The 18,129-nt window shown below is 35.6% G+C and overlaps 1 long non-coding RNA gene across 1 annotated transcript; it reads left to right on the top strand.

Moving 5' to 3' along the window:
- The first annotated feature begins 1,955 nt into the window (after positions 1-1,955).
- On the top strand, positions 1,956-11,963 carry LOC135413826 (uncharacterized). The gene is made up of 3 exons (XR_010430411.1): positions 1,956-2,108; positions 4,700-4,805; positions 11,900-11,963. It is a non-coding gene; the product is annotated as an uncharacterized LOC135413826 (long non-coding RNA).
- Positions 11,964-18,129: the final 6,166 nt, after the last annotated feature.

Here is an 18,129-nt window from a genome sequence, read left to right as displayed (position 1 = left end):
ACTGAGGTTTTTGTCAGTAGTTGGGCAATTTATGATGCTGAAAGGTAAAATGGTATTAATACAGTTCCTAGTACTTTCATCCTGGAATCTCTAAAGATATGAAGTTGTGATGGTAACACTTAATGATAAGAAACAATATTTAGCTATTTTTAAGATGGTCAAAACTCTGAATTTCTCTCTGTTGATCCTGAGTCAAAATAAAAACCTAAAGATTTAATAAAAAAATTCCAGACACCTCCATTCAGAGAATATTGAAAAGATGCATGGAAGCATTTTACTTCAGTAAGACTGAATCCCTTTGAAGTGTATTTATGTACATTTCAATAAAATATTTTGAATTCATGTAGTAATCATCCTCCACAGGGTAATCTGGGAGAAAAAATAAGGCAGTCTGAAGTAAAGGATAATAGTATGGTTTTTAGTTGGACAAGTTGTAAAATACTATGCTTGTGAAGAATATATTTCATTTTCCCTCTGGTAAAGAGACAAGTAGTAATGGCTTCTCTAGGTGGAAACCTTCCTTTGGGCACTTGGAGTCTTAATGCTTGTAAGTTTAAGTATCTAAGCTGGCTGTGGGTTGCATGTCCAGCTTCTCTGCTGTTCCTTGTAAGTAATTCTTGAGATACTAGTGGCAAATGGAAGATTTAGGAAAAGTTCTGTGTTGTCTAACAGTGAATCATGTATCTGTATATAAAAAAAAAGGCACTTAGACTCCACTACTGTAAAAGTTCATAAGCTAATAAAAATTATATCAATATTAAATGTTGGTGTAACTGCTGGTGTTATTGAATGATATGAACACATCCAAGAAAATGTATTTAAATGAAACTACTATTCTTTAGGTTATGCTAAAACAAAGAATAAAGCAAAGCAGTCATCAAATCAAATAGCAAATCAGATTCAATATTTAATAGAAATGGAACAATCAATCATCAAAATATTACCTAAAACTCCAACACCATTTTGATATGAATCCCAAAATTCTAGTCATTAATATAGATGTTTATATAGCTGTGTAGACATATTTTGAATTTGTATGTGAAATACTGTCTTTCATCTTAGTTCTTGTGCCTTTCTCAAGTCCAACCTTTTTTTTCTGCCCAAAGAAGGTTTTATAATGCTGATCTTAACAAAATACCCATTAGAATTTTGTTTTATAACTCCTGTGTATTAGGAGGTATCAAACATATTAAAAACAAGAAGAAAAGTCTTTCATATCCCCAGGAACCATCTTCATCTCAGTCCTTAGAGCGGCATAACTGTTTTCAAGCACTGAGAATTTCAAAGCTGCTGAATCCAAGCTTGGAAATTATTGTTGTTTATGTGATACATGAATTTGCCAGCTTGGACATCTTTGTATGTTTTCCATGTATGTTATAGAACGTGCTTTGGATGCCTTTCAGCTCTGTTTTCCTTACATCTTTGCTAAGCCATCCTTGGAAGTTAGCAGCTTTGCAAATAAGGCAGGAATGATTCACTTAAGTTTGTACAATGTTGAAAATGTAAGTCACCCTGTTGCAGAGCTTACTGAAATTAGTATAGATTGCAGGATCAGCTTTTCATCTGTGCTCCAGATAGAGGAAGATTAGTGGGACAAGTTCATATTTTGATTTTGTGGAAATATGGGAAGGAAATCAGATAGACTTTATTGCATTATTTTCAGTGTATTTCATTCTCAAGCTATTAGATCACAATTGGTTCCCTACTGCTCTCTCTTACAAACAGCAGTGTAAAAAGGGGTTTTAGACAGAACCCCGAATGTCATGTTTTTTGGAGATAGAGTCTTCTGCCACAGGTAAGAAGAACAATCTCTTGTGTGTACTCCTGTTATAGATGCAGTCAGTCTACATGTGCTGAGTCAGACCTCTAGACTGTAGGCTTAGTGTAGGCGTTCCTCTACAAGGAGCTGATTCTCTTCTTTCACTTACTATCTGTTTGTGCCATGACATGCTTTGGCTGAAGTGGGATCCTTATGGCTGTGGAGATATATATCCTGATTTAATTGTGCAGGAAACCACTAGACCAACCTGTTACACAGCATCAAGGCACAGAACTTTCTTCAGTTATTTTTATAAGCCTTTACTTGAAGCAGGTTCTTCTATTCTGCTGTGAATTTTTTAAGCAATTAGAAATTCTTTGGGGGTTTGTGGGGACTTTTTTTAAATTTATGCTTGTGTTCTTTTGGCATGCTCTTTCCTGTTATGGGGAGACATCAGTGATACTAAGCAGTATTTCTTAAATGCCACTGATATAACAAACTGTTTCCTCAAGCACAACACAAACAAAAGAGATGGCAATTTATTTTCTGTGTTTCATTCTGACTTCCAAACAGCAGAGACTACCTGATAGTCAGATGGTAAGTGTTTCTCTTGCTTTTCCCCCGGCTTTTCTGGCTGTTTGGCTGCCTCTTCTGCACGCATCTGTAGATCATCATCAAGTGATAATCAGGTCATTATCCTCAGTCCACAGTAAAAGCCTCCTCAAACATATAGTCTTACTGCTGGGCAGATTTGTCCAAGTGCTGTGTTTTAGGGGGAAAGTCTTACAGCTTCAGTTATTATTAGGCTTTTAAAGAGCTTAGCTGCATGTGAAATGTACTACAAAAGAAAAAAAAGGATGTTAATGTGCACCATATTTTCAACAAATCTTCACCGAACCCCCCTTCTAGCAATTGCTTCTGAAAATACATCATTTCTTCATTTGAGAGATAACGAAGGGAAATCCTAATTTTATTTATCAGCAACGATTAACCCAATAAGTGATTAATTATTAGAGTAATCTAATTGTAAAGATTAGAATACTTATTTTTTCTTATGTTTCTTATGTGAGAAAGCCCATAAAGTGATCTGTGATGTAAAGTCCGTGCTTTTGCCAACATGAATCTCTTATCAGGAGACTCATTTCTTTAGAAGAGGCATTGATTCTTGTTCCTGGAATCAAAGCATGGCAAAAAAAAGCTATGTAAACTGGATTGTTGTTAGAGCCAAATCATTTCTGTGAGATCAAACCCTGGGGCATGAGAGTCTGGAAGAAAGATTCCAGACAGGAGATGCTCAGGCTTTCATATATATTTGCTTTAGAGTAAATAAACTTGGGATTTAAGGAGCCAGTAAGATGAAGTAGCCACTGTATTTAAAAATCTCTGTTTTCGGTTAACTTCTGGTTTCTTAGAAAATTACCTTTTGAATTTTAGTTTTGCATGTTTTGGCTCAGTTTAGAGACAGATCTTTCTGTGTACATGTCTGTGTGTGGGTGTATGTACATGTCTGTATGTGTATATTTAAGACTTGAAAAATGCTAAGCCCAAATGCAAAAACCCTTCATGTTAATAACTTTTGGCTTTATATCCGTCATTATTTGGAATGTGATTAAATCTCATTTGCTTCTTTAGGCCCAAAGCATGTGTTTAAAGTCAACCATAAGTGTCTTCCTGAATAAGGATGCTTTCCTGAATGAGAATTTAAAATGAATCCACTCTATATGAACAGTAAACATCTTTTTCCACAGAATTGTTCAGTGTCATACCAAAGTCTGAGCGTCTGTTAATATGTTTTTCCTTAAGTTTAAAAAAAAAAAAAAATGGATCACATGGATTGAATTCCTTTTTAAACTGCATATTGTTTTGTTTAGTCGTAGCATATTATATTACTGTTAGAGCAAACCTCTAATTTAGGGCTGCTAAGAAATAAAGAAATATTCTTTAGATATCCTAGCATCTCATCATTGGTCTATAAATTTATTAACTTGCATGAATATTGGAGATTTTGTTCAGATAGATTATGGTCTACCTTTGATTATTTTTTGGAGAAAACTCTTTCATATGTCAACTGTGCAGTCATTTATAAAACATTAAAGCTTATATATTGCAAAATCAATGATGTAGTGTTGGGTTTTGAATTTTTTAATGGATTTTTAAAGGTAATATATTTGTATCTTATTACTACTGAGAAAAATGGCTGTTTAGGATTAACTTGTTTATCTGTTATAGCAATAGCTGTCTTTTTTAAAAAATTAAGGCAAATATTTGTAACATGAAAAATGAAATATTTTCAGCTGAAGCCCAGTAGTAGGCCAGTTTTAACTTGGTAATATTTTTGTCTTGTTTTTGGGAATATATTGACTCCTGGTTATGGTAATGCTATTTGCAATGTTAAAAAAATCTCATACCAGTTATCAAACTTTAGAAGGTATTTAAGAATACACATTGTTTCTAGGAACCTCTTTGTGATACTTATTTATTTTATTTATTTTCCAGAAAATGCATTTGAGGTTGTAAATTACTTGAACCATTAGACTATTTGCCCTCATTAAGAAAAAAAAAATAAAATCTGTAAGTCTGTGTTGTATTTTTCCTCAAAAATCCTCACGTATCCTTTACCAAATTCAGGTATCTTAAAATCTACAGTGAAACTCTAATATTGTACTCCTGAAAAATGTTGAAAAGCACATTGATTTTAGCCAGTCTCTGCAAAAATAGTAGTCCAGTGAACCTCTGTTGGTGTTTACATAAGGAATTCTGGTTTATACCTCATTTATAAAAGGAAGAAACAAAATGATCGAGGAGTGATTGTATTTTAGAACATATAAAATTGAGGTTTAGGATTTCAAGTTGTCTTGATTTTGTCTTATGTTTACTTCAGAATTTGTCTTCTTAGTTTTCAGTATGGTTACTTATGTGGTCAAATTCATTCCCCCACAGGCATTTACTGGATTGAGGATGGAGTATTTCGTGATACACAGCAATCTTCGTTACCTTGGAGGTACCAGCTTTCAGTGCAGCAGAATGGTAGGATATTCTGAAGAGTGTAAGTTGCTTTCCAGGAGTTAAAAAAGTTTGATGGTCCTTTTAAGAGTGTCCATATGCTTTCAAATCCGGTTCAAAAGCCTATTATAAATTTTGAGCCGCTGAGAACTGCTGCAATGCTTTAATTTTTTACAGTTTTCTTTTAGGTTTGGCGTTTCCCCAATTTGCCTGATAGCTGGCATTCTGACGTATATATATGTTCAAGTACTTTCAAATCCAATTAATGCACAGAGTGCAAAATGTAAATCCTGTACCTTTCAGTAATAGCAGGAGTTACTTATGGCATCAGATGAACAGAAAAAGAAGACAAATCTAAGGAGATACTGTGGGTTCCTTTGATGTCTTTATAGGGCATCCACTGTAATTCGCTCTGAAACTTTTGGGAACTACTGTAACATATACAGTAAAAATAGCTACAATGAAAAATAATATTTTTATTGGTGTAAAAGAATTTCATTTATATTTCAAGAATCTCTACACAGACCCCTCTGCTGATTATGTTGTTCAGCAGCCCACCAAACTAGCTGAGTACCTCTGTGTCTTGACAGAAGTCAGAGGTTGTTACATAAATGTACATGTTAACTGTTTCTTAGGCTAGAAAAACCAAGTTCTGTGTAATTGCTTTTGCAAATAATTGGCTTTTACCCTATGGCAGCTAATCTTCTCAGGCTGTCTCTACAGTGAATGGAGTAGATGGGCTCCTTGAAAAGGAAATTGGAAGAGGCTGCTCTTGATCTCCTTCTGGAGGAACCTACATTTCTTCTCTAGAGAGAAAACCCAAGAGATTTGCCTCCTTAGGTGAACCTTAGTCCTTTGAAACTCCCTGCAAGGATGCCAAACAACCACATGATATATGGCATTTTTGCCATGACATGCAAGGCTTTGGCAGCCATTAATTCCATTACTACCTCTGCTGATTATTTTACACTGCAACTGCTTGTTGCTGTTTCCTATTTATATTCTGCTCATTTCACTGGAGTGCAAGGTTATACCCAGAACATTCAGCACGTCTGCAAGTCTGTTCTTTGTGGAGGTACCAGGCACAGCAGTTGATGTTTATCAGAAATGTGCAGATAGGCGTTGTTCGGGAGTCTACTGAGTCAGGAGAAATACTCCAGTGGAGTTCTGTGTATTTTGGATCAGGCTAATGGTTCTGAAATTTCACCCTGAAAAGTGCTGTTCATATATTTCATTCTCTGTGAACATCAAAATTTAAGGTAATTGAGAGTTTTAAAAATAGGGCATAGTGTAGTGTTACAATATATATGAAATATATTAACTCTAATTTTTTATAGTTGTTTGCTATTATACGAATGTAATTTATTGTGCCTGCAGCAACCCGAGGACATGCTGGAAAATTAGATGATTCATTTCAAGTGTTTTATCCTAGTGAGCAAAATTTTAATCAGTCAGTTTTCAAATCCCAGCTCTGTTATTGGCACACTGTAAACTTGGCAAGGTCAGAGAAGGACTCCATTGTAGACAAAGCACAGCATCTGAGCTAAATCATTACTGCATATGTTTTAATTTATCTGCATTATAGAATTTTTAAAGAAATAGAAAGGTACTCCTTGGATGAGCAATGCTAAAGGTAATCTAACAACATAAATTATGATGAATATAAGATTTATCTCAAGCTATGGTTTCTATTTCCTATGCAAATGTTTTACAACTTCACCTTAAAAATCCCAACCCTGTAACCTGGTATAAAAGAAAGTAAAAACTTCATAACACATGGACTGCTGTCTTGTCACTCTTACAAGTTTGTCACTGCATTGTTCACTGAGCATTGTGAATCGTACCATGCAGTGGACAGGAACTGTATTATATATATCTACCTCAAATCTTACTGTTAGCTTTTATCAGGAAGATTCCACTTTTGAAGGTGTAGGTGTTAATTCAGAAATGTATAGTCCAATATCCACAAATTAGTTATGTCAAACGCATGCTAATGATGCTGTAGAAAAAAAAAATCTAATTGCCTTAATTATCACACAAGAATGGCTATGAAGTGAAAATTTCAAAAGTATCCAATGTTCTAATTTTAAAGGGCATAAAGAAGCCTAACGTCCATTGGAAGCAAATAAAATTAGACCCCAGAACTCACAACTGGCTTTTGAGAATGTGACATAGGCTCCCAAGGAATGTTAGGAAGTTTTACCCACAGATGACCATGAAAAACACAAGCTCTTCAGAGTGACAGACTGACACATCCCAGCATTATACTGAGAGAGGGATCATGAAACCCATTATATACTCCATCTTTTGAGGCTGGGGTTCCATTTTTTTTACAAAGTAAATATGGTTTTTTCCTTGGCTATCAAACCAGAATGCATTTCAAATTAACTGCCACATTAAAAAACAAAAGCAGACCAACACAAACCAGTGCATATTATTAGTAAATCATAGAATAAGAGAGTAGAAGCCATAAAGCAGAATATATATAAAAGGAAAAGCATTTTATAAAGACACAAAGATGTTTAGTAGGGCATTAAATGAGGTAAATGTGTAAGCATGTTTTTGCAGGCTTTGAGTGAGAAAGGAACAAGTAAATTAATTCTAAGCAGCAAGGGATATGGGGATTACATATATTGTAATGCATACGTATATTTTATATTTTATACAAATAGATATATGTAATAAATATATATAAATATATATACCTACACACACACAGATACATGAATGTATGGATATTATAACTTCAAAAATCAGATTAGAGTTAATAAAAATAAATTACTTAAGTCATATGTACATCTTGAAGATTTTTTCAAAAAGAAGTTTGTATTGAAGCACTTGAATTGATTGGTAAATTGAAACGTCTTCAGCTCTGAATATTGTCTCAGGGAATATTGCTTTTCTATTATCTCATTTTCAAAAATTTTAAATGATACTGCTCTCATGCCCCCTGTTTGCTTTTTTATTGCATCACTTATGTGGCACTTAGGGATTTGATTTAGTGATGAACATGGTGGTCCAGGGTTAACAGTTGGACTCATTGATCAGAAGGACCTTGGCAGGCTGGAGAGATGGGCAGAGAAGAACTGACTGAAATTCAACAAAGGCAAATGCAGGGCCCTGCACCTGGGGAGGAGTAACCCCAAACACCAGTGCAGGCTGGGGACTGACCTGCTGGAAAGCAGCTCTGTGGATAAGGACTGGGGGGTCCTGGTGGACAACAAGCTGTGTGTCCTTGTGGCCAAGAAGGCCAACAGTATCCTGTGGGGCATTAGGAAGAGCATTGCCAGCACTTCAAGGCAGGTGATCCTGCCCCTCTGCTCAGCCCTAGTTTGGCCTCACCCTGAGTTCTGTGCCCAGTTCTGGGCTCCTCAGGACAAGAGACACATGGATCTCCTGGAGCAGGTCCAGTGTAGGCTACAGGGATGATGAAGGGACTGGAACATCTCTTGTCTGAGGAAAGACTGAGGGAGCTGGGCCTGTTCAGCCTTGAGAAAAGGCAACTGAGAAGGGATCTCATCAATGTCTATAAGTATCTGAAGGGAGGGTGCCAAGAGGATGGATCCAGGCTCCTCTTGGTGGTGCCAAACAATAGGACGAGAGGCAATGGGCAGAAACTGATGCACAGGAAGTTCCACTGGAATAAGAGGAAGAACTTCTTTACTCTGTGGGTGATTAAGTACTGGAATAGATTGCCCAGAGACGTGGAGTCTCTCTCACTGGAGAGATTCACGAACCCTCTGTATGCAATCCTGTGCCATGTGATGTGCTCTAGGATGACCCTGTTTGAGCAGGGAGGTTGAACCAGATGATGTGGTCCCTTCCAACTTGACCCACTCTGTGATTCTGTGATTTTCCTGTCTTCTTAATTAAAAAGGTCTGAAAAATATAGGTGTCTAAATTGGAATGAATTCTGGACCACTTATTCTGGCCCATAATTCAGGTAATACTTGATTCCTCACAATGGTGGAAATGGAGTGATGCTAAGGAAACTAACATTCCAATGTAATCACAGATTTCAGTTTTCCCAGGAAGATACTGGATGTTAAAATGAACATGTGTTCTCAGGTCTGGAACTTCCAGGACAGATATTCTGGAAGTAGAGTGACAATTGAGTTGTTGAGATATGCAGTTTTAGTTACAATACAGTGTAAGAAATTTTGGAGAGATTTTTAGTAATAATCTTTACCTTGTTGGAAACCATGTCTAAATAATATTAACAGTTATTGAAATAAAAAATGTGTATGTTACATATTCTTATTTTCTTGAGTGAATATATCTACTTTACTGAGCCTTTCATTAAGTTTTGGGGTTTTTTTCCCAAATATTCAGTCATTTTTGGGGAGTTGCTGCCTTTTTTTTTACCTGTTAAATGTAAAATCTCAAATAAGTGCCTAGGTCTGACTAATAGTGATGCAGTGATACCTGCATTTCTTTGAAATCCCTAGTGATACAACCCTACAAGCTAAACAACAGCACACAGTATCATCACACACAGATTGCCCATTTCTAGTCTATTTTTACCTGCGTCTTCTGCCTTTCTCTAAAATCTCTGCATTTTTAAAGAACTCTTCAGAAGTTGATATATGAGGTTCTATGAACTGAAACAAATCACTGATCCATTTTAATAAATACTATATTGTCATGCATTTGCTAGCTAATTTATCTAGTGATTCATCAGTTTAGCTTTCAATATACATAATACCATTAAGATTTAGTAGATCATATATTTGATTCAAAAGATGTATTAGATTTGGTAGGTCCCGACTTCAGTTCAACATAAGATGACTTTATCTGTCTTATGAGGATATATGTGATTTCTAAAAGCAATGTATCTGGTTTTGAAAAATCCTGCACTGGAAAGGAAAAAAAAATTATTGTAAGGAATGAAACATTAATTTCAGAAATCTGAATATAGAAGTGACCCACATTTATATTAGAATTTCCTAGCAAAGCAATATACAGTGTATGTCTTCACATTTCATATAATGAAAGGAGTATTTTGATCATGATAACTTCACTACATGTGTTGTTGAGTTCTGAACTGAAGAGCACTTTGCTCTATAGAACAGAAAAATCAATTTAGCATAAAGTGATCTCTTTAAACTCTATTTATCCAAGGTTACAACAATTTAGAAGAAGATTTAGAGAGTGAAAGTAATTGTTCTTTTATTAATCCAAGTACCATTTAAAAGAAATCTACTGATTAGGAACCTCTGCTTGACTTCTAACTTGAATCTCCTAGGACTTATTCTGTGAGGTTCTGATTTCAGTGATGTGTTCTGATGATATTGTAAGCAACTAAGGCCATACCCTGCTGAAGTTACAAAACCAAGATGGAATAACAGGTTAATATTATATGTTAGTGTATTCCAGTGTTAATTAGCCATAGAAATGTTAATAATTTTAAATGTTGTGCATATTGTTGCTCTCTTGCCATAAGAGATTTAGAAGCTGAAGCTGCAGATAACCCTTTCACTTTTTAGGGATGAAGATTTGTGGTTTTACTTTGAAAAATTAATACAGTGCTTTGAAGATACAGTGCAAACCCCTGTGCATCAAGGTTCCATTGTTGACCCTTATGGATGTTAAGTCCCTCCCTCATATACCTTTACGTTTGATATTTCCTGCCAAATGCAAGAAGAAAAGAAAGAAAGGACACCTAGTGCCAGGAAATCCAGACTTTCACATTACACCTCCAATATCAATATCTCTGGAAATGTCTTTGAATTTGAATCAGAGCTTTTTCCTTTTCCTCCCCCCCCCCTTTTTTTTTATTTATTTGTTTTTCTTTTTGTTTTCCAGATATCAAATCCTTTACTTTGAATCCTTCTTTAGTTACTGTATTAGTAAGAGTGACAGGCTGCAATATATTGGACACTTAACAATTAAAATGTTCATAAAAATCGGCTGAAGAAGTGATGGCTATGTTTTCAACTTGCAACTACAAACATTAGCTCACTGTGGAAATTAAGTTGCATCTGACAATTTTTGTTTCAACTCCAGTGAATCAAATAATACAGCTGCTGAAAGTGGGGTCACGCACTCTCTACAGGCCTCTATCCACGTAACTTTTCTATCTTATAAAAAGCCCTCAAACCTCCTTGTAGACTCACACAAAATTCACACAAAATTTCTTAGGTAAAGAACGTCAAAGAAGAGATTAATTTATGCAGTAATTTAACCAAACATTTCCTTACTTTGTGGGGAAGAATGGTGAACAGAGAGTAACAGTTTCTGGTTTACAGGTATAAGTGAAAAATATGCAAGGATCTCTATAATGGAGCAAGCCTATGGTTTCTGTGTTCCAAATGCCACTTATCCTTGGATTGTGACCTGTTCCTGCACTCTGCCTCTTTGCAGGCCCAGCCCTGTTAAGCTGTACCCCAGTCTGGAGGTACATAACCTTTTAGGAAGCACAACTTGCACATTTAGTCAAGTCAGGTGCTCTAGTTGCTTTCGTCTTTCTCATGCATTTTGCTTTTGATGTTGGCAGAGAAAATTTGTGGCAAACTAAGTTTTTGTATTACACCGTAAGAGTAAGGTGCATACTTAGTTGGTGGTTTAATAAGTGAGCTGTAGAATAAATGGAGAGAAGACTTACAAGGACTGGTAAAATGGAGTATTAGTTTAGAGGTACCTTTTTGTTTATTTGGAGACCTCAGACTGAAAAATGTGCTGCTGCCTTGAAAACAGCTGTATGTTTTTTTACATAAACACTAGATAAGTTCTTTTTTGGTATATAAGGCCATGTCAGTGTTTTGTAAGGCTGGAGAGATGATCAGTGACTATGACTAATACAGCTATTGTGCTTTTTAATGTTTTTGCTATCAAAGTAGTCTTTCAGTCCTGATCACGGAAATTCCAGTAGTGATAGTCAATTGGACAGTGGGGCCAGTCTTCAGGTACAGAATAGAACCTGTAAAGAGGTTCTGAGGAAGGAAATCTTATTATATTTGAATAGATTCTTAGTTCTTCAAATTTTAATGACATTTGGCTTTGAGGAGTTGAATTGAAAAATCTTCATAAGTTAAATTATTTCTGAGTAATTCTAAATTAAAAGTTATCAATGGTTAAAACTGTAACAGATGAGCAGGAAAAGAAATATTTTTAATTGATTCTCTCTCTCCTTTCCAGAATTAATTGGAGAACTTTGTGCTACTTCAGTAGTTCACTATCCCAGAAAAGGTCTCTGAAGAGGTACTGTTGCTGATGTTTTATCATCTTTTGTTGTAGTTACTGTCTTTATTTTTTTTTTTAATTTTTTTTAGGGGGAGGGTTTGGGGTTTTTTTGTTACAAGAAGTGGATAAAAATGAAGAGTCGAGCTAAATTTGCAGAAGAGAGAAGTTAATATGGGGCTTGAGAGTATGCCTCAGAACTACATCTTTAGGTGGTGTTGGGTTAGAGAATCTGCTGAGTAAAGAATGCAGGTTTCTTCAGACTCAGTCAATTGCTATTGTGACTTCACAGAGACATTTTGATTTCCAGGAAAATTGATAATAAATGTAAATGTGATGTTCCACCTTGTATGGTAGGACAGCATGTGGTAGACTGGTTTCCAAAGGCACTTGGTTGATCAAGAAGAACTTTACTGGCAGTCTTTACACATTTCTTGAGAATTAGATTCTAAGATGCCTACATGTCCCTGGCTGTACTAAATAAGCAGTTTATGGTTAACAATGTCTCCTTCCTTTAACAAAATGCTTAGTAAGTCTTCTACATGGAGATTTAAAGTAGCTACAGGATTCATTGGTGGGGATTTCTCTATCAATATGATACGCTATCCTAACTTCTGATACTGTGTGCAGAGTGGTAAAAGTAATATTACTTTAAATATTTGTTGAACTGATCTGTAGGTCTCAAGTTCACACTTCTTCAGACTTTAACTTGTTAGAATATTTAGCTAAACAGAAGTATTGACTTCAAAAAATTGGCGAAAAACTGCAGTATGTCTATATTGGGGTTTTGAAAGGAAGATTATTCTGCACCTCTGAAAGTTGTTTCTGAACAACTTAAATTTAGATCTTTCATGTTATGTCTTGAACTTGGTATTTCTTTTTGAAGGACTACTCTGCATATCCCTATGGCATAGGTATAAACAACCTATATATTTTCAAATGGAAACAACTGTATACATCTGTCAATAGTGATGATTTTCACCATCTCAAACCACTCTTAGCAAAGCTTCAGGATTTCTGTTTTGAAAAGTTAAACTACAAGGGCTCAGAGCTGCTACTAAGTTCTCTCAGATTTATTTTTGCTTCAGAGTACCTTTGCTTTGACTTTTCCTCCATTTTTCAGCCATATCTATTATATCTGATATTGTATTTCTCTCATGCTGTACATTTTCTAGTTGTGTGTCTTGTTGCTAACACTATTCTATCTCAGATGTACCTGTGATGTGGTAGCTATTCTGTTGTGACGTTTTCCTGCAGTACTGGTTTTTGTCCTATATTTTCTTCTCCATAGATACAGGTATCTTTAGACTGACATCCCCTCCCCTCAAAATATCACATTTACAACCTGGTACTTGTTTGGAACTGTTGTTTATGCTAGAAGAGAGTTGGGGACCAATGACTGTAGATTACTATGCCTCAGCACCTGGAAGCTAAAGAGAAAAGTAGATTCATTCCCCTGTTGAGATAACAGGCAGGACACAGAGATTCCTAAATCCTGTGATACAACCAAAGAAAAATGGCAGAATTTTGAAGGCCTAGAGCTCCCCCAAACACAAACCACTAGAGAGCAGACAGCATTCTGGAGCACGTTCCTTCAACTGACAGTTCAGAACTCAAATCTGTGTTGGTACATGTTATCCATGTTACACACAGAAGGAGAGAGTTTCGACTGTTCCTTTGGAAGTTATAGCTTTTTTTAGCTGTAAATGTATTTCTTCACTTATTGCAAGTCATATCCCATAAATGATGAAAGGCAGGCAGGTTTTTAGCAGTGAAAGAGAAACTTATCTTACCTGTTAATTTTATAGTCTTGGAAAGGAACCATTTGATCCAGCTGACCTGCACCGTATCTAATATTCACCAGCAATTTTTTTTGAAATGCAGTGTTTTCATGCTGCTTTTCTTTCTTCAGCAGGTTCAGATATTTGCAGCTGACCCCATAGTTTCCTCTTTTTTCTTAGCCTTTAACATTTGCAGTTATAAGTCAACCTGATATTTTTATTTCCCAAGGGACTGCTAGAGCTAATACCATTTTGGGATTGATCTGCAACTTTGCAGAAGGTAGCATTGCTGTGATGTCATTGTTGTACTTTTCTGCAGTGGCTACAGAGTTTTCTCATCTCTGCTTCCCCTTAAAAAACAAGCAAACAAAAAGCCCCCCCAAAACCCCAAAATGCTGAGAACAGTTTTCTTGGAAGAACAGTTAAGAGAAACCTCTTTGTTTAAAATATTAGTTGTTTAAATATACTAGATTAGTAAAGCCTTTTGTAACTGTTAATAAGTTGATTTTATGTATATTAGGAAAACCATGAGAAGTCAGGAGGTCTGTGGGTGATGTTCAGGACTATTGTTAACATTATGACAGACACAGAATGCTTTGCAACAGCTCCAGGGGTTGTGGTGGTGTCCATAGCACCCTTCTATGGATGATGAAAACAAGATTGAGTAGTTTAGTCTGAAACCTTTAAGTATCAAGCCTGTCTGTCCCATAAATAGTCAGGGGCTCCCCGTTCCCTGATCCTCTTTTCAGGGAGTTGGCCAAATTCCAGGGTCTTTGCCTTTAAAACTATAGCTGTACCATCCTAGCAAAACTTCTAACAATGGTGCTCAGCAGATTCCTGTGACAATCCAAGACTGTGTCCTATCTATTATAGTTTTTCCTCATAATCAACCTATATCTGCCCTGCTGTCAAGGTAGTGGTTTGTTTCTTGTTTTGTTGTCACTACACTATACCTTTTACACGTAACTGTGTACCAAAGCTCTTTGATTTTCCTGTTCAATTTTTTTATTAGTGGTCCTTGTGAAATTAAATCATCTTTGTGTGCATGTGAATAAGAATGATTTTCTGTGAACAGCAATGCAAGAAGAAAGGGAAATAAAATTACAGTCTCCCCAAAATTTGCTTTTGCTTTCATCCTACATGTTCTATGCCTTCCCATTATCTTCCTTCCAAACATATTTTGAGAAGCAATACCTTTGATGACAGCACTGCAAGGTTATTCATTGCTTTTTAATAACTGGTAGGAATGCACTAGAGAGCACAGATAGAGTGAGTCTAATCTGGGTTAAAATAATAGTTTGGAGGTAGAACAGTGTGGTGAATTTATAAAGAATTGCAGGTTAATTTCCCAGAAACATCCAAGAAAAATAAGGCCTTTCTTGCTGCATCTGCTCTTAATAAAATCCTCCTTGGATTAAACACTACTCCCTTAATATTATCATTTTCAAGAATCAGATGAAGAACTCTAGGATCATTTTGATGAAGAAGTCATCTTTTCAATGATTAGAATTAAGAGGTTTCTCACAGAGTCCCCTGCTACTCGAGTAGTCATTGTTTCTGTAACGAGAGGTTACCCTGCAGTGATGGTATCAAACTTTTCTGCTTCCTATGGTGCCTTCAGAGGTCAGCTGCAATGAGAATACAGACATCTGGTTGACAGAACAAAAGGGAAACTGCAATCTTACAAATCATCACGGAAGAGGTAAAAATTGATGGCTTAAGAAAATACGATTTCTTTTTTGTTCAGATAGGAGGATAAGTGAGCAGGTGATATTTCTGAACATCCTTGGGAAAAGAGAGAGGTAAAGGCTCTGTAGAATTTACAGTCATAGAAAGCAGTGCCCGTTTTGGCCGGATTGCCACAATGTGAAGGTTGAAGGGGAACTTTCTTTCTGCATTCCCATTTTGAAAAATTATTTTCACCTCTGCTGTAATTCTAAGATGATTTTAGGTGAAAATAATCCACAAAGCTTTAAATTCAGGGTCAGTGATGTTGACTAAAGCCTTATTTTCAAATACAGTAAGTCCATATTCAGGAAGAAAATGGTTATGACATACATCTAAATAATTTGATAATTTTTATCTTGGCTCCTTTGCTTCCCTCCAATTTGCCTCCTACCAACTATTTATCATGGAACCTGCTGTCATAAGAAATATTACATTTTATTTTTTACATAATTATAGATTTCTTCTCTGTATATATTTTCTTTCCCTGCAGAAATCATCTACATTGTTATTATTATTTATTGCAATAAACATTACCATGTATTTGACAAAATAAAATCAGCGTAATCTAAAATACATTACTACAGAGTAATATTTCATTCTATACTCTGCAACAGAGAATGTTTTAAAGATACGAAAAGAATTTATTTGGAAACATCACACAGAATACTTCAGGCTTATAATAAACAATATTTAAACCTTTAAAAATTAAACTGATGCTGAAAACCCAACAAATTAAAAGTATTTCTAGGTGATTAGTCGATATGTGTACAGTAATTTGAAATGAAGTGTTCTATCCTTGCTTAATTATGAGTGTCCTTGGAATTATTAGATGCAGTCTGAAGAAATATGGAAACATATGGATGTTCATTTTAATTTCTGATGCCCCTCTTACCCTTCTGAGTCGTCCTTCCCCCCATTCCTCTTATAAAGTGTATTTTCAAGAAAGCCAGAAAATTCTGGGTCACCACCCCTTCTCCAGCAGATGAGGATTCATTTAGTACATGGTCTGTCTGTATATCATACTTTTGCTCTCTGATGCAATTTATCTTCTCTGTTGCAGTGGAATTTAGGAATCCATCTATTTTTCAGAGTTTCAATTAATTCAAAGCTGGAAAAATAATCTAGACTGCCTTTCTGCATAACATCTGAGGAAATCTTGCATGATGCTGGAACTTTTGAAACATATTTTTCAGATAAACATCAAATCTTGATTTAAAGATTCCAGGTTATGGAAAGTCTAACATATGACTTTTATCTTTCAACAGGTACCTTCAATGTAAACAAGTATACTTCATTCTCATTCTACCTGTTGGGTTTTGCTACACTTCTCAGTCTGATTAAAAAGCCAGTCACTATTTGAAATCTTTTCATGTAGGCACATACAGACTATGATTTGTTGCACAAAACTTCTGATATTACAGAAGATTTTCTCTCTTACTGCAAATAAGTAAATGAGAAGTTGATAGTTGACACACAGGGTTTACTGAATCTTTGTTTGTTGGGAGTCACACAGTAGGTGTTATTGGTTTGCAAGCAAATAAGCCATTCAATTTTTATTGATTTCCTTAGAGATATTGTCTGTATTTGGTGAGATGGTTCTAAAGGAATCATCCTTTCAACTTTCTCAGTATCTTTTATTTCCAATCTGTCGTTTAAAAAACAACACAGCAGATCCAAAAATACACCCCTCCATCCTCTGAACCCCACATTTAATGACACCATATACTGTTTCATCCCCTTTCCAGAACTGAATTTATCTTAGTCTTTCTTTGACTGGCTACTCCAGATTCCTTTGTCCCTTCTTTATGAAGGAGTGGTGAAAGAAAACATATTCCTCACAGTGTTTTCACATGGTGGCTAAACTTGTTTCTTTAATGTTTGGTTTGAACATGGTTGGTGATAAGGCAACATTTTCTCCTTAACTCTGGCATTGGCTGTTTTCCTGATTTCTGGGAAACTAACACTGCTAATTGCTCATTTTAAGAGCAATTATACCCTTTATATCAAGTAGTGTTCCCAGGAAGCAAGGGAAAACACCTTCTACATCTAGAGAATTTAACTATTGAACAGCTTTTATTTGTCATCTATCTTTATGAATTCTGTATACATAACATATACATTTTCCTCTAAACAGCTGAGTCTTTAAGATTATTTCCTTCCCTACTTTCTGCTGGTTTAGTCTAGCTTCTCTCAACATGATCAAGTAGTTTTCTAGCGTTCTCTTGATTAAACTGAGCATATTGACCTTATCTGGCCTTAAGACATATTTTTCTGTTGTCAAAATATGCTTTAGTTGACTTCTGAATATTTTCAATTTTTTTTTAATATGTTTAAAAAAGTTCAAATTCCAGACCAAACAGTGTTCCAGCACTGGTGACATCGGTTTTTGAATTTGGAAATATTGAAAATCATCTACTTATTTTCAATATCCCTTTACATTTCCAAGGATCAAATTAGTTTTCATTTAGCCACAGCTTTACACTGGGAATTCCCAGACAGTTCCTTATCCACCTACAGTTTCAGAATCACTTTTTCCAGTGCCCCATCCTATAACTTGCATTCCCTGTGCTTAGATTAATGACTTTGCATCTGTCCTTATTTAAATTTATCTTGTTCAAATGAAGCCACCAAACCAATCAGGACAGGTCATTCTATAGAACATTTGCCTTATTACTTGCC

Source organism: Pseudopipra pipra, chromosome 4 (assembly GCF_036250125.1).
Source record: "Pseudopipra pipra isolate bDixPip1 chromosome 4, bDixPip1.hap1, whole genome shotgun sequence".
NCBI classification, from domain to species: Eukaryota; Metazoa; Chordata; class Aves; order Passeriformes; family Pipridae; genus Pseudopipra; species Pseudopipra pipra.
The sequence above is the reverse complement of the archived record's forward strand: the minus strand, read 5'-3'. Positions and strand labels throughout refer to the sequence as shown.